Genomic DNA, 27,793 nt, shown 5'->3' with positions numbered 1-27,793 from the left:
TTTGTGATTCCAATGTTATTTTCTTTATGCATTTCTTACCTTCTTTTTACGTTTCATACATTGATATAGTATGCATTGGATTATTTCATATCTGCAGTCCTGAGGTGTTTGAATCTATTATTTGTTACATTTATTGACTGCCACTGACAGATACTTGCCATCTTCTCTTTCTGTGACTTTTCATTGTGAGCTGACTGCTTATTTTTTAATCTTATTTTCAGATTTTTTACTCCTGAGGGCCTCATTGAGGGATGCTTTCCTCCAGAGATTTCTGTCTAGTTCTGCTGTGAATCAGGTGCACCGAAGACTTGAAGACATAGCCATCACCTTTGAGCATCTCATATCTGCAAGGACTGCCAGGCTCAACTCCTCCACCTTGCTCTTTGTCCCAGGCTCAGGATCCTAATTGCAATGGTAATTGGTGCTCATCCTCAAGGCCAGCAAACCTCTTCATTTCATACACTGCCAGCTTATCCCAACTGTATTAGTCTGTTCTCATGCTGCTAATAGAGACATGCCTGAGACTGGGTAATTTATAAAGAAAAGAGGTTTAATAAACTCACAGTTCCATATGGTTGGGGAGGCCTCACAATCATGGTGGAAGGGGAAGGAAGAGGAAAGGCACATCTTACATGGCAGTGGGCAGGAGAAGTGCCAAGCAAAAGGGGAAAACCCCTTATAAAACCATCAGATCTCATGAGAATTCACTCACTACCACAAGAACAGCAGTATGGGGGTAGGTAACCACCCCCATGATTCAACTATCTCCCACAGGTCCCTCCCACTACATGTGGGGATTATGGGAACAATTCAATATGAGATTTGCGTGGGGACACAGCCAAACTATATTTAACCAGCTTTAGATTTAGCTCACATTTTGAGGAAGACTGGCCGGTTTGAAGACTTCCACATACCTTGAAAGCCCATTGATGTGTCAAAAAGTCCATGTTATTGAGACAGTCTTGTTTTGATTTGTGACAGTCTTGTTTTGATTTGCGACAGTCTTGTTTTGATTTGTGACAGTGCCTTTGCGCACTTGGTCTGCCATTCTCTAGGAGTGTGGAAGTTATTGTATTATTCTGTATTAACCTTTTTACTTCTTTAGCTCTCATAAATACTGCATGATAAAGGAGATCATATTTTCTACTTTGAAGAACTATTATAAGTGTTAGGAAGCCTAGGAAGCTGCTAGCACTTAGTAGATGCTAAATAAATGGTAGCTAACAACAACACTAAAGGTGATTCAGTATTTGCTGAACTTGATTGAACATATATTGATGGTTATAGGTGGACAGACCTTGGACATATATAACTTAACCTTACAACACTATAAGGTTGGTCATATCGTCTTTCTTTTACAAATTGGGAAACTGAGGCTCAGTGAGTGTATGGAGCAGCATCACTTTATTAAATGATACGAACTATACAGTAGTGTCTAATGGAACATTTGGCTCATCCATTTATTCATTCATTCTTTCGGAAAGTAGTTATTGAGTGCCTTTGCCCTGGGACTGTGGTGATATATAATGGGTGTTTGCCTTATCAGGGTCCTGGAAAAAGCGACTTTGACAATTCTCCCACCCCCTCCACTGTCCCTGAGCTTCACAGTTTTCTCAGGATGTTGAGATCTGTGCATCTCACTTTCCCTTGGGGCTTGGACCCTCCAAGCAAGTGGTCCCTAGTAATAACCATTCTCCTATAAATTAATTGGAGCTTGTGGGCCCTGCGTTATAAGCACTGCAATGCAACTTTGTTTTAGGACAGTTGTTTGAATTAAGGTGCAGATGTGATGTGTGAGTGACAGTGTGTCACCGGTATTTAGTATAGGCATACCTCGTTCTTTTGCACTTTGCTTTATTGCCCTTCACGGTTTTAATTTCTTTTCTTCAGATTGAAGGTTTATGGCAACCCCCGTTAAACAAGTCTATTGGCACAATTTTTCCAACAGCATGTGCTTACTTTGTGTTTCTGTGTCACATTTTAGTAATTCTCACAATATTTCACACTTTTTCATTATTGTTATATTTGTAATGGCGATCTGTGATCAGTGATCTTAATGTTACTCCTGTAACTGTTTTGGGGCACCACGAAGTGTGTCCAAATAAGATGGTGTGCTCTGGCTGCTCCATTGACCAGCCATTCCTCCATCTATCTCTTTCTCTCCTTGGGCCTCTTTACTCCGAGACACAACAACATTGAAATTAGGCCAGTTAATACCCCGTACAATAGCCTCTAAGTGTTCAAGTGAAAGGAAGGATCACATGTCTATCGTTTTAAATCAAAAGCTAGAAATGATTAAGCTTAGTGAAGAAAGGATGTCTAAAGCTGAGACAGGTTGAAAGCTAGGCCTCTTGCACTAATTAGCCAAGTTGTAAATGTAAAGGAATAATTCTTGAAAGAAATTAAAAGTGCTGCTCCTGTGTACTCATGAATAATAAGAAAGTGAAAACAGCCTTATTGCTGATGTGGAGAAAGTATTAGTGGTTTGAATAGATAAGACCAGCCACAACATTCCTCCAAGTCAAAGCATGATCCAGAGCAAAATCCTAACTTTCTTCAATTCTATGAAGGCTGAGAGAAGTGAGGAGGCTGCAGAAGAACATTTGAAGCTAGTGGAGGTTATTTCATGAGGTTTAAAGAAATAAGCTGCCTCCATAACATAAAAGTGCAAGGTGAAGCAGCAAGTGTTGATGTCAAAGCTGCAGCAAGTTATCCAGAAGATAATTTAGGTGGATAATTGATGAAGGTGGTAACACTAACAACAGATTTTCAATGTAGGTGAAGCAGCTGTATATTAGATAAGAAGATGCTCTCTAGGACTTTCATAGTTAGAGAGGAGAAGTCAATGCCTGGCTTCAAAGCTTTAAAGGACAGGCTGACTCTCTTATTAACTGCTAATGCAGCTCGGTGACTTTAAGTTGAAGCTGATGCTGGTTTACCATTCTGAAAAGCCTAGGGCCTTAAAAATGATGATAAATCTATGCTGCCTGTGCTCTATAAATGGGACAACAAAGCCTGGATGATAGCACATCACTTATAGCATGGTTTAGTGAATATTTTAAGCCTGCTGTTGAGATCTGATGTTCAGAAAAAAAAAGATTTCTTTCAATACATGACTGCTCATTGACAATGCACCTGGTCACCCAAGAACTCTGATGGAGATGTACCTGGAGATGAATGTTGCTTTCATGCCTGCTAACACAACATCCGTTCTGTAGCCCAAGGATCAAGGAGTAATTTCAACTTTCAGATCTTATTATTTAAGAAGTACATTTCGTAGGGCTAAAGCTACCATAGATAGTGATTCCTTTGATGGATCTGGGTAAAGCAATTGAAAACTTTCTGGAAAGGATTCACCATGCAGAACACGCATGATTCACAGAGGAGGTCATCAACATTAACCGGAATTTGGAACAAAAGTTGATTCCAACCCTCGTGGATTACTTTGAGCATTTCAAGACTTTGGTGGAGGAAGTAACTGCAGATGTGGTGAAAGTAGCAGAGAACTAGAATTAGAAGTGGAGCCTGAATTGCTGCAATCTCATGATCAAACTTGAATGGATGAAGAGTTGCTTCTTATGGATGAGTAAAGAAAATTTCTTGAGAAGGAATCTACTCCTGGTGAAGATGTTCTGAACATTGTTGAAATGACAACAAAGGATTTAGAATATTCTGGAAGTGTAGTTGATAAAGTGGCAGAGTTGACTCCAATTTTGAAAGAAGTTCTGTGGTAGGTAAAATGCTATCAAACAGCTTGCATGCTGGAGAGAAATCTTTCTGGGAAGGAAGAGTCCATTGATGTGGAAAACCTCATCAATGTCTTATTTTAAGAAATTGCCACAGCCACCCCCAATCTTCAACAACCACTACCTTGATGAGTTAGCCGCCATCAACACCGAGGCAAGGCCCTCCAACAGCAAAAAGATTAGGACTTGTTGAAGGTTCAGATGATTGGTAGCATTTTTTAGCAATAACGTATTTTTAAATTAAGGTATGTATATTGTTTTTCAGACAGACTGCTACTACACACTTAATAGACTACAGTTGATATGGTTTGGTTGTGTTCCCACCCAAATCTCTTCTTGAGTTATAATTCCCATAATTCCCATGTGAAGGGACCTGGTGGGAGATAATTGAATCATGGGGGTGATTTCCCCCATATGTTCTCATGGTAGTGAATAAATCTCAGAAGATCTGATGGTTTTATAAGGGGAAACCTCCTTTTGCTTGGTTCTCATTCTCTCTCTGCCACTGTGTGAGCCATGACTTTCGCCTTCTGCCATAATTGTGAGGCCTCCCCAGCCACATGGAACTGTGAGTCCATTAAACCTGTTTTTGTTTAAAAAAAATAAATTACCCAGTCTCGGGTATGTGTTTATCAGCAGTGTGAAAATGGACTAAAAATACAGTATGGTATAAACATAACTTTTATACACACTGGGAAACCAAAAAAATGTGTGTGACTCACTTTATTCTGATATTCATTTTATTGTGGTGGTCTAGAACTATGAGTGCAGTATCTCCAAAGTATGCCTGCAATTAGTAATGCCATTAGAAGGGACTGATGAGCCCGTGGGTATTCACAGCCTGTCCCATAAGTAGCTGGTGCTCTTGGTGAGAGCAGGGTTAGCACCATTGGGTCCCCTTGTTCTCTCCAGAGCTGTCTGGATGACAGGAAGTGCACGGCACTCTGGCTACTACTGGCCACCTACTGGAATTTTCTATTACTTCTCATCACATCCAACTCTTCTAGAGGCCTTTAGTCTGCTGTGACAATACCCCCAGCCCCTGCACTGTCCCTGAGTCCCATAGTTTTCTCAGGATGGTGCGATCTGTGCATCTCACTCTCCCCTCGGGGTCGGACTCTTCCTTCAGCTCCCCCAGGTCTGGGGAAGAGGCTTGGTTATGTTCTACTTACAGATGATAGTAAGTGCCATTGGGGTGAGATTCATAAGCTTAGAAGGCAGCGACCTGCCTGGGCTCCACCTTGGGAATGGTGCACCTAGTCTTTATGCAGGATTAAACCTTTTCTGTGCATTTGTAGATGGGGTTGTGTGGTGGTGAGAGGGAAGAGGATGGGATGAAAATGAGAGCAAGCCTTATATTTTATTTTCTCTCTATCAAGCATTCATTTATTGAGCATCAGTTTGCACAGCTACTGAGTATCAGGGGATTCAAACCCACGTCTGTCTCGACTCTGCAGCCCCACTCCTGCTACCCGAAATAACGCTCCCCTCCCAGGGTAGCTATAAAGCATTTGAGACACTGTCTACAGCGTGGCCCCACAATGCCTGGAGTGTAAGAACTCGGTGTGCGGTAACTTCTTTCTTTCTCTGAGCAAAAAAGAAATCTTAAAAGAAAGTGAAAAATCTGTTGCCTTGGAGAAGTTTGAGAAGGAACCAGAAAGCGTGTGGGAAGGAATTCGCTCAGCCTGGGCTGCCATGCCGGTTCTGGTGGGCTCCACCTCCGAGCGTCCCCTGGCTGATGGGGGCATTTAACCACCTCCTCCAGGTTTCGTTCCCCCCACTTCACCCACACGGAACAGCAGTTCTCACAGACAGATGGGCTGGCGAGTTAGCATCTTTCCGTGATGAACGGTGCTGCACCAAGCCTTATCTTTCATTTATGATGATTGTGCTTATAATGAAGGACTGCAAATCTGACAGATTGAAGATCATCTTGAAGGCTGTACTTTTCATAGTTCTTGCAGTTTGGATTGATTTGAGGGAGAGAAAAAGGGAGAGAGGCTCTCTGTAAAGAAAACATGATTTTTATGTGAATAGTCATTACAGACCAGGATTATATTATATTCATCTCCCCACGCAGAAACGACACCGGCAAACATCCTTCCTTTATTTTCCTGAGTAAAAGAAGGCCTCGTGGTTTAACAAGCCAAAGGGAACACATGCAATGAATGAAGTGGCAAAGTAATGGCCTCCCCATCCTTCCTCCTGCTCCTGGAGAGCATCCCAGTGTCAGACATGCTTAGCCTGGAGATTTGGCTTTTTGCCTTTCACCTTTGGACAGGTCACTTCATAACCTTGAGCCACAGCTACTCATTTTAAAGGTGAGCCTCTGGTTTTGTATTGCTGTGTAGCAAGCCACCTCATACTTGGTGGTATAAACCATCAATACTCATTTATTATTGTAATCTCTCCTGGTTCTGGGCTCAGCTGGGCAGTTCTTAGGCAGGACCTCTCATGGGGTTGCAGTCAGATGGTGGCTGGGCTGGAGTTACCTGGAGCTTCCACACTCATGTATCTGGTGCTGGCTGCTGGCTGTTGGTTGAGATTTCAGAAGGGATTGTCAGCAGGGACATCTACTCGCAGCCTCCTCGTGTGCCCTGGGCTTCTTCACAGCATGGTCACTGGGTCATCTGTTGTTAAACACACTCACTGAGGCCCATCCAGGCTCAAGGAGAGGACACACAGGCTGCAGCTCTTGCTGGGGACATGGTAAGGCTCTGGGATGGGATGTGGCTCTTTCTGGAAAATATAGTCTGCCACCATAAGGATAATAATTGGTGTTTGGGTTGCTGTAAGAATGAATGAAATAATGTTAACAGGCAGTGAAGTACAGGGGAAAATGTTTGAATTCTGGAGTTAGAGTAGCTTGGATTTTGATTGTGATTCTACTACTTCCCAGCTATGAGAGAAGCTGACCATGTTTTGGTGGGTTCTGTCCATCAGGACTGATTGAAGAGGGGGTAAAAGTAGGGGGATACTTCAGGTATTTTTCCTTTTTGCTTTCCTGGTGTGTCTGGTGGGCTGTTGCTGGTTTGTGTAGTGTTTATCAGTGACTTTCCTGCAGCAAGACTTACCTCTTATTTAAGATGATTATGTTTATAATGAAACACTGTGGATTTTTTAGATTGAAATCACATAGGAGGTGATCCCTTATCACAGCCCTTTGATTTGGGCCGATTGAGGAGTTTGCTAATTTCTAATACCTCTCTTCCTGGGTCATAGCAAAGACAAAATGAATTAACATGCATGAGCTCGAGAGTGTAGGTGTCGTGGTGGATTGGCTGAGTGTGGATTTTTGGATCAGATAATGGGTTTGGATCCCAGTTTGGTTTTTCATTAACTGGGGAAACTTACATAAGTCAGGTCCTGTCTCTGAGCCTCTGTTTTCATTTCTCTAAAATGGGATGATGCCCTGGGTTACCAGGTTGCACGACTGTAAGTAAAGCCTCTCATCGCATGGTATATGTGAACCGTTTCCCCAGAGGTGTCACAGGCCCAGTCTGCATGGCCCTGATTGCCTCCGTCATGCACAGCTGTCCTGAGGGTGAGAAGAGGGATGGTGGAGAAGGGCCAGTGTGAGCCTGGGCGGAGAATATTATCAGCAAAGGTTTGCTCCCCTCCTGCCTTCCCTGAACCCTGGGTGGGGAGCAGTGAGTTTCCTGGAACCCTTGCAGAGAGGTCTTTTCTACTGCTCCCATGACAAGTGGGCCCAGATGGCTTCGCTGAGCGCTTCCCTGGGGACTGCGGAGTACTCTAGGTTTCTCACAGCCGACAGCCCTGGGAAAGGGGCTGCTGCTGTGGGTGGTGAGGCTGGAGAGTCAGGGGTTCATTAGCCGTGGTTTGGATCTGGACGGGCCTATCATACGGCTGTGCAGTGTGTCGCACTGGTTTTCTGATCAGTCCAGTATGTTCTCAGCCACTTAGCCCCTTCGTTATCTACTTGCCCTTTGGAGCCTTGAGGCAAAGTGCTGGGTTTGTGGATGGGATTCAGATGGACCTGAATTTGAATTCCTATTACTTACACCCTTACTTACTGGCTGTGAGACCTTGGCCAGTCGCTCATTTCCTCCGAGCTTCATTTCCATTATCTATAAAATGGGAACAATAGCCCCTATCTCTCTGGCTGGATGTATGAATTAACTGGCACAGAACCCACATAACTGAGTCATTAATTAGATGGTATTGATTATTTATTGAGTGACCAGGAAGCTTTCCAGGTGCTGAGATGTGAACAAGTAGGCAGTCTGGGTACTTGGGGGCAGCAGCTGAGCACAGCTGAGTAAACTGGTCAGATGGTGAGGGATGGTGCTGGTCAGATGGTGAGGGATGGTGATCCATGCAAGGGGAAGATTGCAGGTGCAGGGATGCTGTTCTGTGGGTCATCTGGGAGGGCCAGGCCAATGAAAGAGGGATTTGAGCAGGGCCTGGAGGGGGTCCCGAGTGAGGACATGGCTCTTCATGGGAAGACCAACAGCCAGCAGGAAAAGCGTGCAGGTGGTCGAGGGGAGGCCTCACGTGGTGGGTGTTTAAGTATGAGATGAAGTGCCAGGAGGTGTGGGCAAGGGCGAGTGCAGGGAGAGGAAGGAGCCAGACAGTCCCCACCTGCAGGCCACCCCAAGTAGCTCAGCTTGGTCAGGAAATGCCCTGTCGCCTCCTTTCTCTTAGTATTTTACCACTTTTTAATAGACCTTTAAAGAAAGTACATTTATATTTGCAAATAACCTTAAAAAAAAACTTTGCAGTTTTCCCATTCCCACAAAAAAACCTACTCTTCAGTGCAAAATAAGTCCCATCCTTGCCATTAAGTGGCTCACTTAGAATCAGCTTATATTTCTAGTTCATGCCTTACACATCTGCTCAAATGACCCTCACAATGATCCTGTGAGCCATTGTTACTATGCCCATTTAACAGATAAGGAAACTGAGAGGCAGAGAGGTGAAGGGCAAGAACAAGGTCACACGGCTTGCAAAAGGCAGACAGGACGTAGGCCTGGGTTTTCCCGACTCCAAGTTTTTTCCGCAATCCTGGCTGATGACGTCAAGTACTGGAGCCTTTGACCTCTGACAGCCTCCACCTCCCCTCCTCTGTCTGCCTCCAGCATCTGTTTCTGTTGCTAATGTCGGTGTCTGAGACGCAGGCATCTCCCTAACTTGCCAGGCTTGATGAAGCTCAGTGAATTTCTTTTAGTGATGATGGACATAATTAAGTTAGCAGAGGAGATGTCTCATTGCTGCCAGTATCAAATAGAAATGAGAAGGAAGACGGGTTGCACTTTAGCTCTGAACACGATGATGAGCTCAGTCAGCTGGAGGGTCAAGTATTCTTGGAAGAGGGAGGACCCCAGCTGAGGGCCTGGTTGGTTCTTAGGAATATCTCACATGCACCTTGTCCTAAGCAGCAAGCAATGATGACAGCAGGCATGGAGGCTGGGCCATGGAAAGTGAGTGCTTGAACCAGACAGGTAAAAACGCTCTTGAGAATATGTCAGTAAGTGGCATGCCCTTCATTGGTTCTCAAGCTTCAGTGTCTGCATAGATAATCTAGAAAGCATGCTTAAAAAAATCCAGATGCCTTTACCACATCCCCAGAAGTTTAAATTCAGTCTCTTTAGAGAGGGTCTTGGGATCCTGATTTTTATCAGTCATTCCACATGATTCTGGTGCAGGAGGTTCCAGAAACATTGGCACAGGGGTTATGTGCATGAGCTCTGGAGTTTTTCGGTTGTGTTTTTGGAGCTGGTATGACTCAACACAAGAGATCTAGCCTCCTTAGTCTTTGCTTCCTCCTGCTGTGGAATAAGCTGTAATATACCTCCCTCAGAGAGTTGTTGAGGAACATATAGGACCATGCACATAACATTGCTTTAGTTTTGAATTGATGGGTTGCCAAGAGTAGGAGGCCCAGCCTGCAGGTGGAGGACCAGTCAGCGATACTTGAATATCAGTTGCTTGGGGCTCCAAGTCCAGCAGATGCCAACTCCATCAGCAGGACCAATCACTCAGTCCTTCAAGGTTCAGCTCGGACATCATTGCCTCCAAGAAGCCTTCCTATGGCTTTATGCCTTGAGCTCCCACTACCTGCTGCATCCCCTTCTATGGAAACATTTTTCACATTGCACCAAAACAGTCTGCTGCTATATTTCTCTCCCTGAGCTGCACTGCAAGCTCTTCAGTGGAAGGGACACTTGCTCATCCTTGCTTCTCTGGGACCCAGCACATAGTGCATTTTGCACAGCTATAATCAGGATATGGAAGCAATCTTATATTGCTTTTGCCTTCCCTCCACACAGTAAGCATTTGCCATGGTCTGAAGTCTTTATCCTTAGCATTTCTATTGCTGCCTAATGTTCTACAGAAGTGTTGCTCTCTGAATGTTTGAACTATTCCCTTATGAAGAGTCCTCCTGTATTGCTATTACAAATAATGTTGAGGAGAATCTTTGTGTCCCTCCCTGGTTTGCACAATGGGCTCCCGCAGATTATCAAGAAAACCACTAGATTCTAATAGTAAATAATTTCAATAGATCATTGTAACAAGGTGGGATGCAATCCTCAACCACATAAAAAAAACGGTCAACCTCACTAGGTATCAAATGCAAACTAAAATGATGCCTGATGTTTTATCTACTAAATTAGCAAACTTGAAAATAATGGTAATTTCCAGCACTGATAATGACATTAAGAATTAGGTGCGCTTGTTTAACATTGTCTTTGGCAGTGGAAATTAGCACTATTTGGCAATGGGTTTAAAAATCGGTAATCCCACCACTTGGAACACCATGGTAAAGAAATGACTTCTTGTACAAATTGGAGGAAATCACAAGTCTGTTAATGGTTACTCATACTCTTTTGCAATACAGAGTCATCTTCTCTGTAGAGAAAGCAGCTTCCGTAGGATTCTAGCCCTAGATGGTATGAGTTCCAGACTGGAGGTGGAGGGAGGGATAAGAGCAGCCTCCGTGAAGATGTGATTCTTGATCTGAGACTTGCAGGGTCAGCAGCTACTTGTCCAACAGATGGGAGAGTGGGAAAAGGGAGAGATGGGTATCCCAGCATTTGTGAACGTGTGCGTGTGCATGGCTGTGTTTGTAGAAAGGTGAGTGAGTACTTGGGTGTGTCAAAACAAGAGTCTGGAGGGATTGCAGATCATGAATTCTATGCCATGCTTGGCTGTCCCCTGAAGGTGGTGGGGTGGTACTGAGTTAGAGAAGTGACACGGATTTTAGAAAGCTGTCACTGACTGCTGGGTGAAGGATGGAGGCAGGGAAGCCAAGTAGGAGGCTGTCACAATAGCTCAGGGGAGAAATGTTGAAGGTGGGCCCATGTGAAGGTGGATTGGTTGGAGGGAAGAAGATGAATTGCAAAATTTTAGGAGCTCACCCCCACTTTTCTGTATGACCTTCCTCCAGGCACCTTCCCTGGGGAAGGTTCCACTTTGCCGGGCCTCTTCCCGGTACACGGGGTCTCCTGGAAGCCTGTGGTGCCCATCAGCTCACGCACATTGCAAACTCCGCTAATGGCATGTTGGCTAATTGCATAATGCAGCTATCTGCCTGTGAATTGAGGCCCAAATGTTGTTCTTTGCAGGGTAATTATGCGGGATAAGTGAATGGCTGGAATATTTACAAGATTTTGTCCCTTGGTCGATTTCCTTTCTCAGAAGACAGCCGCTGTGTGGGGTAAAACATAAGACAGAAAATATCTCTGGGACTTGCGCAACATGGCCACAGGAAAGCTTGTGGTGTTTGAGAGAGGAACATGCAAAATATTAAGTTTGGGTAAAAAAGAGCATACAACTGTTCCATCCTTGAAATGCATATGTTCCTCTCATTGACTGGCACGGCTGGATTCGGCTCTTGCCTGTTTCCAGCCGAGGAGCGCGTCTCGTTTCCAGCCGAGGAGTGCGTCTCATTTCCAGCACTGGCAAGTCAGGTTGGGCACAGGTCTGACATGGTTCCTGGGTGCGTGGCTGGGTGTCGGGTTTCTGCTGCATTGGATGTGAATCCTGAAGCATCCGTGGTTGTGACTTTGACTGAGTGATTTCCATAATCTGGGCCTCAATTTCCTCATCTGTGAAACGGGGAGAGCAATGTGTCTTTGGAGTGTTGTCATGGGGGCTCTCAGAGACGAGGGAGGTAAAGGGTTCCCTATGAAGTATGGGATTGAGATGAGGCTTCTTTCCCTCCTGGTTCAGACCAAAGGCAAGCCCCGAGTTGGGCATTGTGGAGCTTCCTGGGGACTGAGGAAACCCTGACTGGTGTTGCCTGTTTCAGCCTCCTCCCCATTAACTCAGCTCAGCCACGTTTGCTGGGAGCCTGGGTGGAAAAGAACTTTGTTGAAGGCCTTGCCCTCTTTCTGAGAAAAGGTGGTGAAAGTGGATCTGCTTTTCCTACCTAGTGCCAAGCACTGTGGGAGAAAATGTTTTTATTTTATTTTATTTTTATTTTTTTGAGACGGACTCTCACTCTGTCACCCAGGCTAGAGTACCGTGGCATGATCTCGGCTCATTGCACCTCCCTGCCTCCAGGTTTAAGCAATCCTCCCACCTCAGTCTCCCCAAGTAGCTGGGACTACAGGTGCATGTCACCACGCCAGGCTTATTTTTGTATTTGTTTGATAGAGACAGGGTTTCACCATGTTGGCCAGGCTTGGCTTGCACTCCTGACCTCAAGTGATCCTCCTGCCTTGGCCTCCTAAAGTGCTGGGATTACAGGCATGAGCCACCACGCCCGGCCTCAAAAATGTTTTTAAGACACACATGATCCTTGGAAAGGATTTTCATCTTCATGCTTTGCAGAGGACATTAGACGCTCAGAAAGGTTACATAACTTTCTTTGGGTCACACAGCTCACAGGTGACAGGAGCTGGGTTTGGACTCATCTCCAATGCCTGCTCCCTCTGGGCTAGGCCAGGGTGCAGGAGGCTCCCTTCACCTTTTGATGGGTGTGAGTGGGAGGTGTTTGTTTTTCCTTCTCAAACTCCAACTGTGGGCCTTAGCTGGAGGTCAGATGAAAGCTGCCGTTGTCCTTGGTGCTCTTCAAACAGGTTCTGGTCTCTGCATCTGAATGGCTTTTCCCCAAAGTGCATCTGGCTTCTTGACAAGGCACCATCCACCCCCACTGCCCTCTCCCAGCCTCCCTGCTGTGGGAACCTCCCATTCCATGTTCTCCTGGCCGGCAGCTGCCTTCCTTAGCCTCGTGAGTCCCTGTTCTCCCTTAGTGATAGGGATGTGGGCTCCCCAAAGCTCACAACACAGGGAGGAAGTGCTGCTGTGAGGGTTGAAGAGCAGGCCAGAGTCACGGGCAGGAGTCTTGGCCTGGTTGCTTATTACCTGCATGCCTCCAGACAGGCTCTCCATCCTCTTGGTGCCTCGGTGTCCTCATCTGTCAAATGGGAGTCATATGGCATGTCCCTCCAAGGGCAGAGGTTGATGGAGATGAAACACAATAACGAACATCAAGCGCCTGGTTTGTGGGAAGCGGCCCATCTCAGGCCTTGCTGTTATCGTCTCGTCTCGTGAGTGATGGAGCCTGGTGCAGTGGGCAGAGTCCAGAGGGGTTAGACAGAACTGGGTTCTCTCCTCGCCTCCCCTGATCAGCTGCTTGGCCTTGGGCAATTGCTCCATTTCAGGGTACGTTCATGGGGACGTTCATCGGGGGGTGCTGAGTTGAGAAAGGAAAAGCCCCAGGAGCTCAGGGTGAACTCAGACACCCATCCTAACTGCTGTGCAGTGACATGGGTTATAAATAGTTTCCTCTGGCCAACATTCGTTGAGTGCGTACCTCGTGCAGGCACTGGGTGGGGACAAGATGCAAGCAGAGTTCTCAAATGCAGTGGTTTACAGTCCAAGCAGACAACGTGCACGCCATAGACTGCAGTACAGTGGGTGTATGGAAATACACAAATTCAGCTTCTCTGCTCTCCCAGGTTGTGACCTCCTGCCTTCCTATCCGACAAGTCCTGGCCTTCCCAACACTGAACCTTCCTGATCGCTTCCTGACCGATGCTGTCGTGTGAGGTTAGGTCTGGTGATTCTGGCAGCACATCGTGGCTAAGCTCATCCCAGGCGCTTGGCCCTGATCGTCCCTGTGCCACCCTCACTGCCCGGCACTTAGAGGCTACGTGGAGACATGGGCAGGGTCCAGGCAGATACAGGACGAGGGCTTGGCTGTACTCACTGTCCTCCGCTCAGTGCCTGGTGCAGGCCCTGGCACACCGGGGGCCTGGGGACGTTGGTCTTGATTCCTGTTCTTGGTGGTTCCCTTTGCTCTGTGTGCTCAGCCCCCAGTGTGTAACAGCGAACGAACTTGAGCTGGTGAGGAAATGTCAACTCCTATTTATCTCCCCAAAATGAACCAAAATATTTTTTTGAGAGTGCAGTTTGGAAACTCCTGAGGTTGTCAAGTTGAAAAAAGAAAGAATCGAGATGTGCTTTATGGAATGTCGTGAAACATCATTGGCCTTTTAAACTTAACATGACTCAGTGTGCCCAGTGAGTTCAAAGCTTGGTTAGGTTAGATGAAAAACTAGCACAATAAAAGTTGGCCAGGTGCAGTGGCTGACACCTGTAATCCCAGCATTTTGGGAGGCTGGGGTGGGCGGATCACTTGAGGTCAGGAGTCCTAGAGCAGCCTGACCAACATGGTGAAACCCCATCTCTACTAAAAATACAAAAAATTAGCTGGGCGTGGTGGCGCACTCCTACAGTCCCAGCTACTTGGGAGGCTGAGGCAGGAGACTCGCTTGAACCCAGGAGGCAGAGGTTGCAGTGAACCAAGATCACGCCACTGCACTCCAGCCTGGGCAACAAAAGCGAAACTCCGTCTCAAACAAACAAACAAACAAACAAACACCTCAAAAGTTTAAGAAACATGTAGGAAAGGAAGTACTTGAGACTGAAAGTTGTTTATATGAATGGTGTGTGTGTCAGCACATACTGAAAGGACTTTTATTGTGGTGAAGCATTTTGGACCCCAGGCAGCCTGTTTTAGGTATATAGTAGGTGCTCAATAATTGCTCTTGGATTAGATTGAGTTAAGCTCCCTGCTTCACATCCCACTTTTCTTTGCCAGGGTGTATTATTCCAAAATTGCTGGCCAGCAGAGGGAAAACACCTCAATTGTCAGATTGAGTTGGTTTAAAAATTCATTAGCAATTAGTCTGCCCTCAGTACGTGGTATTCCCAGGTTTATTCACCCTTTGGTTTGTTCAGTAGTTGCAGCCCTGAGCAGGGTGTACACAAAGGTGACAGGCAAGTTTGGGTTTCTGGGTGTGTAAGTTCCTTGGGCTGCCATGACCTAGTACCATAAACTGGGGCTGCAACAAGAGATATTTATTTCTCACAGTCTGGAGGCTGGAAGTCCAAGATCAAGGTGTCAGCAGGGTTGGTTCCTTCCGAGGCTGTGAGGTAGAATCTGTTCCAGGCCTCTCTCTGTGGCTTGTAGATGGCAGTCCCCATCCTCATGTGGCTTTCTCTCTGTGTGTGTCTGTCCCCAAGTTTCTCTTCCTTATAAGGACACCAGTCATACTGGATTAGGGCCCACCTTAATTCCTTCTTTTTAATTATTACCTCTGTAAAGACTCTGTCTCCAAAGAAGGTCGCAATCTGAGGTGCTGGGGTAAGACTTTCCATATGAATTTTTGGGGACGCAATTCAGCCCATGACATAAAGACTCCCAGGCCCAGTGGGGAGGCAGGAAGTCCATGGACTGCTGCAAAGGAGTGGGAGCGAGGTACCTTGGAAGAAGAGAAGTAGTGGCTGAATCTGCTCAGGAAGATCCAAGATGCCTTTATGGGAAGCCATATGCAGGCAGGAGGGAAGGACTGAGCTGGAGTTTGCTAGAGTGCGGAGGTGGGTGGAGGGAGGACACTCTGTCTGACCATGTGCCAAGTTCAGGAAGTACAGCTGACCTAGAAGGCTGCCACAGTGCCCTGATTGGGCCATGGGTGCCATGTGGACAGTGGGGGAGAGGAGGCTGCAGGCAGGCTGGGGCCCACAGTGGGGCTTGGGCTTCAGCCTGAAGGCCATTGGAGTCTGAAAGCCGGGCAGCCTAGAAAGGTTTTGCCCAGGGCAGGAACAAGATCAGATCTGGGCTTAAAAAAATTCATTCACATTCACTCATTTGACAAATATGTATTGTTGGTTCTTTATTGAGGGATCTTGGGCCCTGGAGTCATTCTTCTGTTGACGAGCTAAGTGACCTCAACTAAGTTATTTAACCTCTTTAGACTGTAGAACTGGGACTTAATAGCAATGCCTGCCTCCTAGAGTTCTGGGATGAGGAGGTGTCATAAGGTACTTGAAAACTCAGCTTAGAGCCTGCTGTAGAGTTGAGTGTTCAATAAATATGAGCTACTAGGATGGAGGAGACAACAGGAGGAGAAGGAGAAAAAGAAAAGAAAAAGGAAGAAAAGGAGGAGGGGGAGAGCCGTTCAGATACAAAGCCAAGAACCGTGCACTGAGGAAAGGACAGGGAGGAAGACCAGGGGTCTCTGAGCATAGGCCGTCCAACCCAGGGAAGCCTGACCTATCCGTGCTGGATGTGAGCATAGAGAGAGTCGGGGAGCCTGCAAGGGGAGCTGAGGTGAGGCCAGGAGGAGCTGAGTATCCTCCAGGGGCTTGAGTGACGCTTTGGGTGTTGGCATCTTTCTCCGAGCAGGCACTTCCCTACCTGTGGCCAGCAGACAGCCACTGGCTGAAGGGAAGGGCTGTTTCTATATTTCTGGTGTGCACACGCAGATGATAGTTCCTGCAGATAAGCTGTCTCTGGAAGACTGGCCTGTCCCCTTGGCTGTTCTCGGTGGAATGAATTGGGTTTTGGGTGCTCTCCGAGGTAGTGTCCTTTGGGTGCTGGCACCAGCCTTGCCTCGCTCAGGTTAGGAGTTGCCATGCTTCTTGGGGCAGTCAGTGTATATTTTCTTGGGGCCTTTCAGTGGTCCCTGTCATTTTAATTGCCTCCTGTCGCTCTGCAGGAGGACTCAAAAATGTGTTGAGAAGTGGGATCCAGCTCTGCTGGAAGCATTGACTCATCTGTGAAATGGGGCCTCATAGACCCAAGGCTGGTGTGTCTGCTGTGTGCTTTCCGACTGGAAGGTGCCTGTGCTGTTCCGATTCTTATAGGCATCTCAAGTTGTTGTGGGGGAAAGGAAATGATAACCATGAGCAATGGTGGGCTGGCAAGCATGTAACAACCAGCTACCTGGAAAAAATTCTGGTTTGTAGTGTTTGCCAATTTCTTTGGTGTAAACACTTCCACCATGGCCAATTTCAAGCCACCAAAGGATGTTACTTAACCCTGAGTCAGGATCTCCTGAGATGTGCCATTGCTGCATCTGGGAGCAGACACAGCACACAGTCAGTGGGGGCCATTAATTATTGTCATTATTTTTATCTTAGAGGGCTGGAAATGTCACACTGATCTGCCGAGTGAAAGAAGTCAGCAAACATATCGGAAGCAGATAGTATGGTTTGCTTCCAAACTAAGCCAAGCTAAGAACATTCACATACACTATCCGTTTAGTCCTCACATTCCTTTTTTTTTTTTGAGATGGAGTTTTGCTCTTGTTACCCAGGCTGGAGTGCAATGGCGCGATCTCAGCTCACTGTAATCTCCACCTCCTGGGTTCAAGCGATTCTCCTGCCTCAGCCTCCCGAGTAGCTGGGGTTACAGGCTCTTGCCACCATGCCTGGCTAATTTTTGTATTTTTAGTAGAGACGGGGTTTCACCACGTTGGCCAGGCTGGTCTCAAACTCCTGACCTCAGGTGATCTGTCCACCTCAGCCGGGATTACAGTGCTGGGATTACAGGCATGAGCCACTGGACCCAGGCAGTTCTTGCATTCTTCCAAGGCATGGAGATTTTACTCTCGTTCTGTAGATGAAGAAACTGAGGCTCAGAGAGCTTAACCAATCTGTATAAGTCCCCAGCCAATAAGTGGCAGATGGGGCCTTGAACCATGAGGAGGAGGAAAGTGGTCAGAAGTAATATTAATAGAAAACCTTCACTGAATGTTTGTCATGTGTCAGGGACACTCCCTCATATAATGCTCACAACAGAATTACTTACAAGGTGGGCATGATACTCTGCCCAAAATAAAGATCATATAGCAGAGGCTCAGAGAGGTTAAGGAACTCACCCTAGGTCACACAGCTAGAGAGTGGTAAAGCTGTAACTTGAGCCCAGTTCTTTCTGCTTCTAACACTCAGGTTGCCACACCACCCTTGTACTGTGGCAATCACATTATGTCTTCTACAGTCTGCTATTGGTAAAGATCTCTATTTTCAGTTCCCAGACTTATATAAAATATCACTTCCATTTTGGATGTCCCACCAAGCACACATGGGTATGAAGAAATGCCTGACACAGATGGTGCAGGAGAACATGGGGCTACCTTGGACTGGGCCACTGTCAGTGTCCCTGGCCTTGGGCAAGTCTCAGCCTGTCCTTGCCTCTGTGGACACAGAGGCTGGGCCTCTAGGAGAGGCTGGTGGTGAGCCTCCAGTTCTGTTGTCTCCCATCAGCTTGGGGCAGTCACAGACATCAGCACTACCTGCAGGGAGAGTCACTGAGCATCTTTTCCCTGGGAGTGGTTGCTGGTGGCTGGTGAAGAGAGAGGATGGAGCCTTAGAGAGGCTGGATTTGGGAAGCTTTTCCTTCACCATCTCAGGAGAAGAGGAATTATCATAGGCACTTGGCAGGTGAATGGTCAATGAAAACAGAGTTTCGTAGAAAGTTTCCCATGCTCTGCAAGACGCTGGCTGAAGGAGGGTAAAACGGTGGGGCTGGGCTGGGGCTGGACTGGGTTGGGCTGGGTTGGGTTGAGGCTGGGCTGGGGCTGGGCTGGTTTGGCCTGGGCTAGGTTAAGCTGGGTTGGGTTAAGCTGGGCTAGGTCTGGTCTGATCTGGCCTGGTCTGGTCGAGGGCTGAGGCTGGGTTGGGGCTGAGCTGATCTGGACTGGTCTGGTCTGGGCTGAGGCTGTGACTGGGCTGGGCAGGGCTGGGTTGGGTTGGGGCTGGGCTGGGGCTAGGGCTGAGCTGGGCTGGGTCTGAGCTGGGCTGGTCTGGTCTGGGCTGGGCTGGTCTGGGCTGGACTGGTCTGGTCTGGTCTGGGCTGGTCTGGGCTGGGCTGGGCTGAGCTGGGCTGGTCTGCTCTGGGCTGGACTGGTCTGGTCTGGTCTGGGCTGGGCTGGCCTGGTCTGGTCTGGACTAGACTGGTCTGGGCTGGCCTGGGCTGGGCTGGGCTGGGCTGGGCTGGGCTGGTCTAGTCTGGTCTGCACTGGGCTGGTCTGGGCTGGCCTGGTCTGGTCTGGACTGGGCTGGGGTACTGCTGGGATCCAAACTGTGTCTGCTCTGGCAGAGGTGAGAGGTGGGTTGTTGTTTAGGGAGGTGGGGGCTGGGAGTGGGGCTCCTAGGGTCTTGGGAAGGGGAATGAACACAGGCCTTGGAGGCAGAGACCTGGGGTCTTGGCAACTGTGATCAAGTTACTTTACTGCTCAGAGCCTCAGCCTGCCCATCTGTAGAGTAGTTGTATGAGCACAGCCCCCAGAGTGGAGGCTGAAGTAAGGAATAGACATAGAACCTGGTATACAGAAAGTGCTCAGTGGACAGCATTTGTCTCCCTCTCCCTTGAGGTCCCTGTCACATATCTCTTTGCAAATGGTCATGGACTAAGGCTGTTATTTGACATTCCCTGTGCTCCTCTAGCCCCAAGCCCAGGGAGGGCACTGGCAGGTGGCCCTGAGACCGCCTATCCTCCTGGGAAGCCCCGCGTGTCTCCAGGCTCTGGAGCAAGCCTCCCAGAGCTGGAAGGCGCCGTTTGTGTGCGTGGGCCGCCGCCCTCCACCGCCCTCCGCCGCCAGGGCTCTGCAGACGTTGGCTCCCAGGAGTCAGGACAAAGCCCTATTATGCAGGGCGCTTACACTCACGTCTGAAGTGTGTGAACCTGCCGACCCGCCCGCCCGGCCCACAGAGGCTAGAGTGGCTCTGCCTAGCCATTGTTCCCACAGGGTAAGGGAGGTCACCTGGGGTGAGGCCGCCCAGGGCGTCTTTTGAGGCTGCGGAGGATGAGCCCTCTGTTGCTGGGATGGGAATAGCTGTTGTCCGTCTTCATCTTGCTGTCGTCTCGGTTGAAGGTGGCAGGCTCTGATCTGGAAGGAAGGATGCCCAGGCTCTGTTTAGCAGCGGGAGGTGGGGATGCTGGGTCCCAGGGTTGCATTGGGAACGGAGTAGGTGTGTAGCTGGAGGATGTGGAACTTGCCGGAGCAGCAGAGGGGTAAACCACATCCACTCATCCCGTCGGTAACTATTTGCTGAGAGCTCACGATGGGCCAGGCACTGTGGATGCAGCAAGAACAGATACAAATCTCCACTGTCACGGAGGCCTGTCTTCCAGGGAGGACTTCTAGAAGACCTCACCTGGCATTTTCTGGATTTCCAACTCTATGAAATGATTCACTTTTCCACTCCACACTTACTAAGCCGGAGAGATATTCATTCATTCATTCATACACTCATTCATTAATTCATTCATTCATTCATTCATTCATTCATTCATTCAACTAATGCTTATTGAGCAGCACCTACTATGAGCCGCACCCTTCATTAGCAATCAGGATGTCTTCTTAGCTTTGGTTGCCCCAAACAAATCTGGAGACAAGGAGTCCTGTGTTGGGTGGTTTATTAGGATGCACTTCCAGAAGAAACCAGTAAGGGGTGGAGGTAGGGGGTGAACAAGAGGTCAGGGGACTCAGCCATAGAGGGTGAGATTTCAGGGACACTTCCAGTCTTAGCCTGATCTCCTGGGGGAGCTCTGGGGGCTTAAATTGTAAATTGTGCCTCAGAGCTTGTCCTGAGTTTAGGCAAGGAGCTGATGGCCCCAGGGCCTCACCAGGGCTGTTAAACTTGGGGCACTTGGGCTCTCTGAATGCAGCTAGTGTAGCTCAGGTGGCCCAGGCCTGTCCTCTAAAGGGAGTCACAGGTGTAGGTGGATAGAGGCGAAAGTGATAGAGGCCATAGAGCCAGGAAAGGCTCACCCAGAAATGTGAAGTGAAAAGTGCCCCCAGACTGGAACCATGCTTGCCCGGGATGGAGCCTTGGCAGGACAATGAGGTGGGGGCAGGGACTTGTGGGTCAAGCACTCCCTAGAGGCCCTCCCTCCTTTATCCCCCAGCCTAGGGAAAGAGGCATCAGGGAGGGCTTCTTGGAGGAGGTGACCCTATGGTTGCAGTGGGTGCAGAAGGGTTGATATACAAATACACACACACACACACACACACACACACACACATACACACACACGCAGAAACTTGTGGCAGGGTTGGGATTTGAACCTAGGTCTGCTGATTCTAAAACCTGTGTTTACTTCATTTTGCTTTTCTCTACATTAACATTTTTTCACCCAAGGTCATCGTTTCATAGAATGGGTGGAAGGTGTTTTAGTGGTCATCGCAGCCAGCTCCTTTGGTTTTCAGGCTGGGGAGCTGAGCCTTGGAGAGCGGCGATGGCTTGCTAGTGTCACACAGTGGCTTAGCGCCCAAACCCTGGCCTCAGAGCCCCAGCCCCAGACTTGCCAAGCCTCAGTTCCTGCTGACTCTTGCATCATGGAATTTTGGGCTCTGTGAGTCTGCAGTACAGACAGGACAGGCTACGTCCTTCTGGGAAAGGCCTGGAGGTTATTTGGATGCAAAGATGAAGAAAGGCTAGTGGGATAAGAAGACAGCGTTTGTCTGTCTCCTGCAGCAGAGCAGTAGGGATTCCCCCGGTGAGAACAGGGCATCCTGGTAGGGGTGAATTTGCAAAGTCCATGTTGTCCATGTTGACTAGTAAATTGGCTTAAGGCTTGCAGTTCGGCCATTCACCATCCCGGAGACTTGCATGAAAGGTGAAAACAAGCTTTCTAAGCCCCTTCATACCCCTCCCACCATTTTAGGGGTGGAGAGTGAAGATCAATTGAAAGAAACTTCAGCTAGAAAATAAGTCTGTGCTCAGCTTCGCCTGGGGTGCATTTCTTATCTGTGAGTAATGACTTTTTCACAATCCACCTTTTATACTCATTTCAATAATGTGCCTTAGTAAGCCAAGGTTCTCTTAAAGGAGAAGACCTTATTTATTTCCTGCTCTGCTTTGGGAGCGAAGTTACTGAGTCAAGAGTCCAGGCAAACCTTGGAAGATTCATCCTCCAACCCACTCTCTCATCCCTGAAAAATTAAACCAATAATATGTCCCTTCAATCTTGACCAGAAAACCAAACAGAACAAAAAGCCCCGAGCCCCAAAGATTTCAAAGCAAACACAGCTTCAGGGGCTTTTGAAGGTGGAAGGTGAAAGCCCCAGACAGGAAAATACACTATATATCATGGTGGCCTTTGGTCACAGCTGCTGGCCGGCGATTCTGGGACAGGTGGTCACAGGGCTGGCTAGCAGGGTTGGCTGGCAGCAGGCCTGGTTCCTGCCACAGTGGGTTGAGATGCTGACCTGTCCCTCGATCTCATGTCCCTATGGTATTCCCAGTGTCCATCCACCTCCATCTTCAGATGGTTGGGACGTTTCTTGATTCTCTGCAGCTTGCTGATGGAGAGGCGGTACCTCTTACGGTGTCAACCTGTATTGAAGTACTCTACAGGGACTTTGTATGCATCGTTGCAATTCGTTAATAAGAAATGGTTACTTATTTACTTATTTTCTAGGTTTATAGGAAATAAAGGCTAGGAGAGGCAGAGCCAGTTGGCTCAAGGTCATATGGGTGAACATTTCTCTGAAGTTCTGCTTTCCAGACCACAGCAAGTCGGCAAGATCAAGACGGTCTTAGAATTAAGTTCTTGACAAAAAGAATAAAGCTCTGTCTCACGCACTGTCTTCCTCTTGTCCTTCCACAGCAGAGACTGGGGTTGGTTTTCAGCACAATCAACGATCTTTTACTTTTTGCTCTTTGAAAATATCTGTAGCTGTGGGTCAGGCATAGTAGCTGAGTGAGAATGTATATATATGTGTGTGTGTGTGTGTGTATATATATAAAATATATAATTTTTTTGGTTGGGGTGTGTGTGTCCAAATATTAACTTCTAATCCTCTCCCAGGAAGGAGATAAACAGTCCCTCAGGACTCAAGCGGAATATTTTTTAGCATCTTGCACTTTTGGTAAGTGACAGTTTTGCAAATTGCGGATAAAGAACTTAAATGTCTAATTAAATCCTGAAGATGTACAGGAGTTTGAAACGAGTGATTGATGCTCAACGGAGGTGCGGCTTCCTGACAGAGGCTGCCTGACAGGGACTGCAAAGCCCGTTCAGCAACTGATGTCTTGTTGTGATCCATGTTGTCATTTTTTCATTACTGATTAAAATTAAAAATCTGCTTGGCAAATCCATTGTAAAAATTCCCTTCATGAGCATCGACGGGTACAAATTATTTTGTCAATCGTCTGGCAATCAAAATGGGGCTGGAGACGGTTTCTAGCCCACACTTCTTTATTATCTCCCTCTCGCTCACGCCAGTGACTTTTCATAACAAAGTTTTAAAAAGCGTAGGTAGCAGGCTTGGCAGCGCTTAAAAATTAAAGATTCCTCTCTATGTTTTAATGAAATGTTCTGTTTGTGTGCACCCCCTTCCCCCACTGAGAGCGGAGGGGAAGGTTCGTGGTGGGAGAGTCAGTCTGTGCTATGTAATTGTCTAATGCTGTGTAATGACAGGTGAATAATAGTAATAAACGCCTTTATTAGGATAAAAATCTGTTTTGAGAATGGAAGCGTAAATTGTCTAAAGCTGCGAGGCAGAAAAGGAATCTTGCTAACCTGCAAACCGAGTGGAAAATATTTACAGCAACTTCATTAGGATGGTTTTTGACTTGGTATCCACGTGTCATGTGGAGGATGGGGAAGGCATGGGAAGGGAGGACAGGCAGGTGGCGTGGAGCTGTGCGTGGTGTCCTGGGAGACAGAAGACCTGGATAGCTCTGTGCTGTGTGCCCTGGGCAGGTCAGTTCCCCTCTCTGGACCCCAGGTTCGTATCTTGCAAGTAAAGTGATTGGATCCCTTAGGCAGTTCCTGCATCCTCTCCGACACACACTCTGCACATGTGATTATTCATCTGAAGCCTGGAAGTCAGCAGGCATTTAAAGATCCTCAAGATTCATCCTCTCATGCATTCTGTGGTACGGGAAAGAGACCGTCGCTGGGTTTGGAGCCTGAAGCGCTGGGTTGGAGCCTGGTCAGCCATGTAGGTGTTCTGTGTCTTGGGGAGTTCACTCATGTCTTTGAGCCTTAGTCCCCTGAGTCTGGGAGCAAATAGCCGAGGCACACCCAACACCACGCCTACCACATGGCAGGCACTAAATCTATGAAAAAAAATTAAAAAAAATCACAATCAAGCATACAAAAGAATCTTTGAAGGCCTCTGAGAAAGAAGACTGTGTGTGTGTGTTTCCCAGGGCCCCGGATCCCCAGAGCTCCCACAGGTGACTCCAACATGCCACTGGGTGCTTGCATTCTACTCAGTGCAGTTGGAGGCATCTGCTCTTGGCTCTCAGAATCTCCAGAGCAAGAACTGATCGCATCTATTTCTGGGTCCCCACAGCCCAGCCCATTGCCTCGCACCAACTAGGTGCTTTGCATATGATATGGAATAAGGAATGAATGCCTGATGGAAGACGCCAGGAGGGAACACAAGAGCATGAACCTCCCCAAAGGAGGCTTGAACCCAGTGCCTGGGCTGGGATCTCCACAGCATCCAGTTCTGATCCTCACAAGCATCCCTTCCAACTAACACGAGGGTCTGTATTCCAGGAGGAGACACTACGCTCTTTCTGTGGTTCTCAGATACATGAATGAATGGGGCTGCGAAAGGTGTGTTTAGTACCTTCTAGAACTGTTGACTTAGACTTCATTAAAAATGTTTCATTTTGTGTGGAGTTGTTTGTTTATAATTTATGCACTTCATTTTTCCCTTTCTTGCTTATAAAACCTAAAGGTTTCCAATCTTCCAGGAAAGGGAGAAAAAGAATATATTTCAAAGGGATTGAGATTGCAGGGTCATCTTTAATGAAAAACAATATGCCTTCTGTCTTTTTATAGACTTGTCTGCTTATTAAATACCTTGAACAAATCACTGCATGGAGAAAGATTTTGTAAACAGTTGAAATCAAGAGGTTCAGAATTCCAAATCTACATGCTTTTGTAACTGAATTGGAATATTTATATCTCTTCACACATAGTTGGCATGGATGCCTCATACAGAGAATAGGCATATTGGAAGATACAAATAAATCTACATTTTCCTCCCTCTGTAACACAGCAGGAACAGGACGATTGGGAATAAAGGCCATGGGTATTTGAATGGTTAAAAAAAATCCCTTTAATGATTGGGCAATTTTCTTTTGGATAATGGTTTATTCCATTTTATAAAATGATTTCCCCAAACCTATATTTTGTGGATATTTTGCTGATGTGCCAACCCGCAGCTGGAAAGATGGGAGCACTTTTTCTACACCCCTGAAATGTGAGCTTATGCATAAAGTGGCTGGTGAGAGTCCCACATCCAGGAACTCCAAGGGGCCAGGCTCTGTCCTCTTTACTTCTCAGCGAGGCTGACGCAGCGAGGCTGATGCAGACATTTGGGGGGTGTCAGCTGAGATTCTATTGTCCATTTGCATGTCCACCCATTCACCTTATGGACCCATCGTTGTTGAACCAAGTTTAATTACATTCATTTTCTCCCCATAAACACTCACCGAGGACTTTGTGTTGTGTGTAGGCAGTGGGAGTCCAGAAATGAACCAGACCCATCCCTGGCCATGGAGGAACACCCAACATAACTGGAGAGACAAAGGTGGAGAAGGAGAGATGACTGGGTAAGAGAAATTTAACAATAGGATATGGAGTGAGTCACTTTCGCATTCCATCCTAGTTGCAGAATCCATCAATAAACATTAATTCTAATTGCTATCTATTGCATGACCTAGAGCTAGGGTCAGCTGACAGCCCTCTATCACATACCTCTTCTGTAGAAGTGGCAGACATTACTAATTGATCTGGGCACTCTTTTCACTTGAGCCAGGAGAAACCATCACCAGTGCATTGGAGCTGGCATAGGAGAGTCAGTCTCGGTGTTAGTTAGAGTCTGCTCATTGGGAAGGGCCTTGAGTTAGAAGTTGGGAGACAGGCCAACTCTCTGCGTAACACGGGCAAAGCTCTGTTAAATGAAAAGATGATAGCTGATCTTTAATGCCCTTTCCAGCTCTGACATGTCAGCCACAAGCAGCTTGTCAAGGACATCTTTAAGTTGGCACGCCTTGGTTGAGGACCTACTGTGTGTGGGGACATGAGAAGTACAAGACACTGCCATTAAGGAAGAGATGGGCATGTCCTTGACCAATCCTAATAGCAGCCAGAGTGTGAAAAAAAATAATAGAGGTTGGGTAAAGAACTCTTGGAGGTCAGGGAAGGAAAATACCAGTTATAGGGAAGACTGGGAAGGCTTCACAGAGGAGCTGGTGTGAAATCTAAGCCTCGATGGGTGAAAAGGAATCCAATAAGCAGAGATTCGATTTGCCATTAGAGTGAAGAAGTTCCTGCTCCTCCCACCCAGCGCTTCCATTTCCATTTCTTCATCTGCAAAGTGGCATGGTGTCGACTACCTCTAATCAAGATTGAACAAGACAACAGCTGGAAATGTGCCTTGTAAATGATAATGTTTTATGCAAATGTCTATTAGTATTCTTAGTCCATTCATTCGTTCATTTTAGATTTGTTGAGCACCTACTCTATGCCAGGCCTTTCTCAGACCCTGGGGATAAGGAGGGGAATAGGACATGCCTCCCCTTCCCAGTAGTCTGCATTCTGGCTGGCATGCTACATTTTGCTGGACATCCTAGGGTGTGAGTGTGCGAGTGTGACACTTCAAATTGTCTTTGGCAGTTGAGGAGATCACACGTGGTGAGTTTAACAAGCACATGTCATGCAGTACCTGCCTTAGTTTCTGGGATTTAGAGCAAATAACCATTTCTGGAAAATGATTTGTCCTTAGGAGGTAGCTCTACTCTCCTGGAGACACCCCAGAATGGGTTTGCTGATGTGTGGGTGAGAATAAGAATCACCATCATCAAGACAAGATACAGGAGCTCATGCAGGCAGAGGGCTTAACATTGCCCCTGTCTCAGAGGAGCAATCTGAGGTCCTGGATTCCCTACCAGCTGCAGGGAACCTCACCACCACAGCCACCTCTTACTCTCCCAGGGGAGCCCACAAGTCTACTTTTACTGGAACTTGGAACTAAGGGTTGCCAAGGTGAATGTCTACCTCAAGGTCTCACAGCACATATGTGGCCCAGTGGCCATGGCTCCATGGAGCCCAGTTGAACAAGCCTGTCCCAACCAGAATTGATTCCTGCACCAGCATGTCGCCTGTTTCTGAGCCTAGGCCTCATGGCGACAGTCAAGGGTGGTCAGGGTTAGGAGCGTGAGTTTGCAGCCAGACTGACATGGGCCAAGTCCTGGCTTCACCACTTATTGTGTGAGCCAGGCCTTGTCACCTCCCTGAACCTCAGTTTCTTCATCTGTAGACTGGGATTTATGTGAGCTGAAGGGCTGTAGGAATGATTGGTTAAAAGGAAGACCGAGGAAGTGCTTGAGCACAGGCTGAGAGTGAGAGCCATGCTCAGAGCAGCTGTTCAGCAGGGTCCTCTCAGCCTCCCAGGAGAGGCTGCTGGGCCGTTTTATAATCCACCCCTGAAGCTGACATCTCCAGGCCTGAGCGCACGGTGTTCCAAAGCGCTCCCTCTGTGTCTGTTGGTGTTGATACATACTTGTCGTGGGCGATGTTCCCACTCTCAGATTAGGTGGAATCATGAACACCCATTCCCACCCCGCTTGATGCATTTTCATGTTTCTTCCCTAACAGGCCTGGTTGTGTCGGCTTTGGGGTCCCACCATCTTGGAACCTGTGCTTCTGGTTTGCCTGGGAATGCAAGGTGTTTGGAGACTGCCCAGGTAAGCGGCCTGGGTGCTGGCATGACCCTTGTTGCTGGAAAAAAAAAAAAAAAAAAAAGAAAAATCAAGGT

The 27,793-nt window shown here is 47.4% G+C and overlaps 1 long non-coding RNA gene across 1 annotated transcript; it reads left to right on the top strand.

Annotated features, from left to right (window-relative positions):
* Window positions 1–221: 221 nt before the first annotated feature.
* Window positions 222–27,793, top strand: LOC114679640 (uncharacterized). The gene is made up of 3 exons (XR_003731709.2): window positions 222–414; window positions 25,490–25,586; window positions 27,634–27,793. It is a non-coding gene; the product is annotated as an uncharacterized LOC114679640 (long non-coding RNA).

This window comes from Macaca mulatta, chromosome 7, assembly GCF_049350105.2.
Source record: "Macaca mulatta isolate MMU2019108-1 chromosome 7, T2T-MMU8v2.0, whole genome shotgun sequence".
Classification (NCBI taxonomy): Eukaryota; Metazoa; Chordata; class Mammalia; order Primates; family Cercopithecidae; genus Macaca; species Macaca mulatta.
This window is presented reverse-complemented; position numbering and strand designations above follow the sequence as displayed.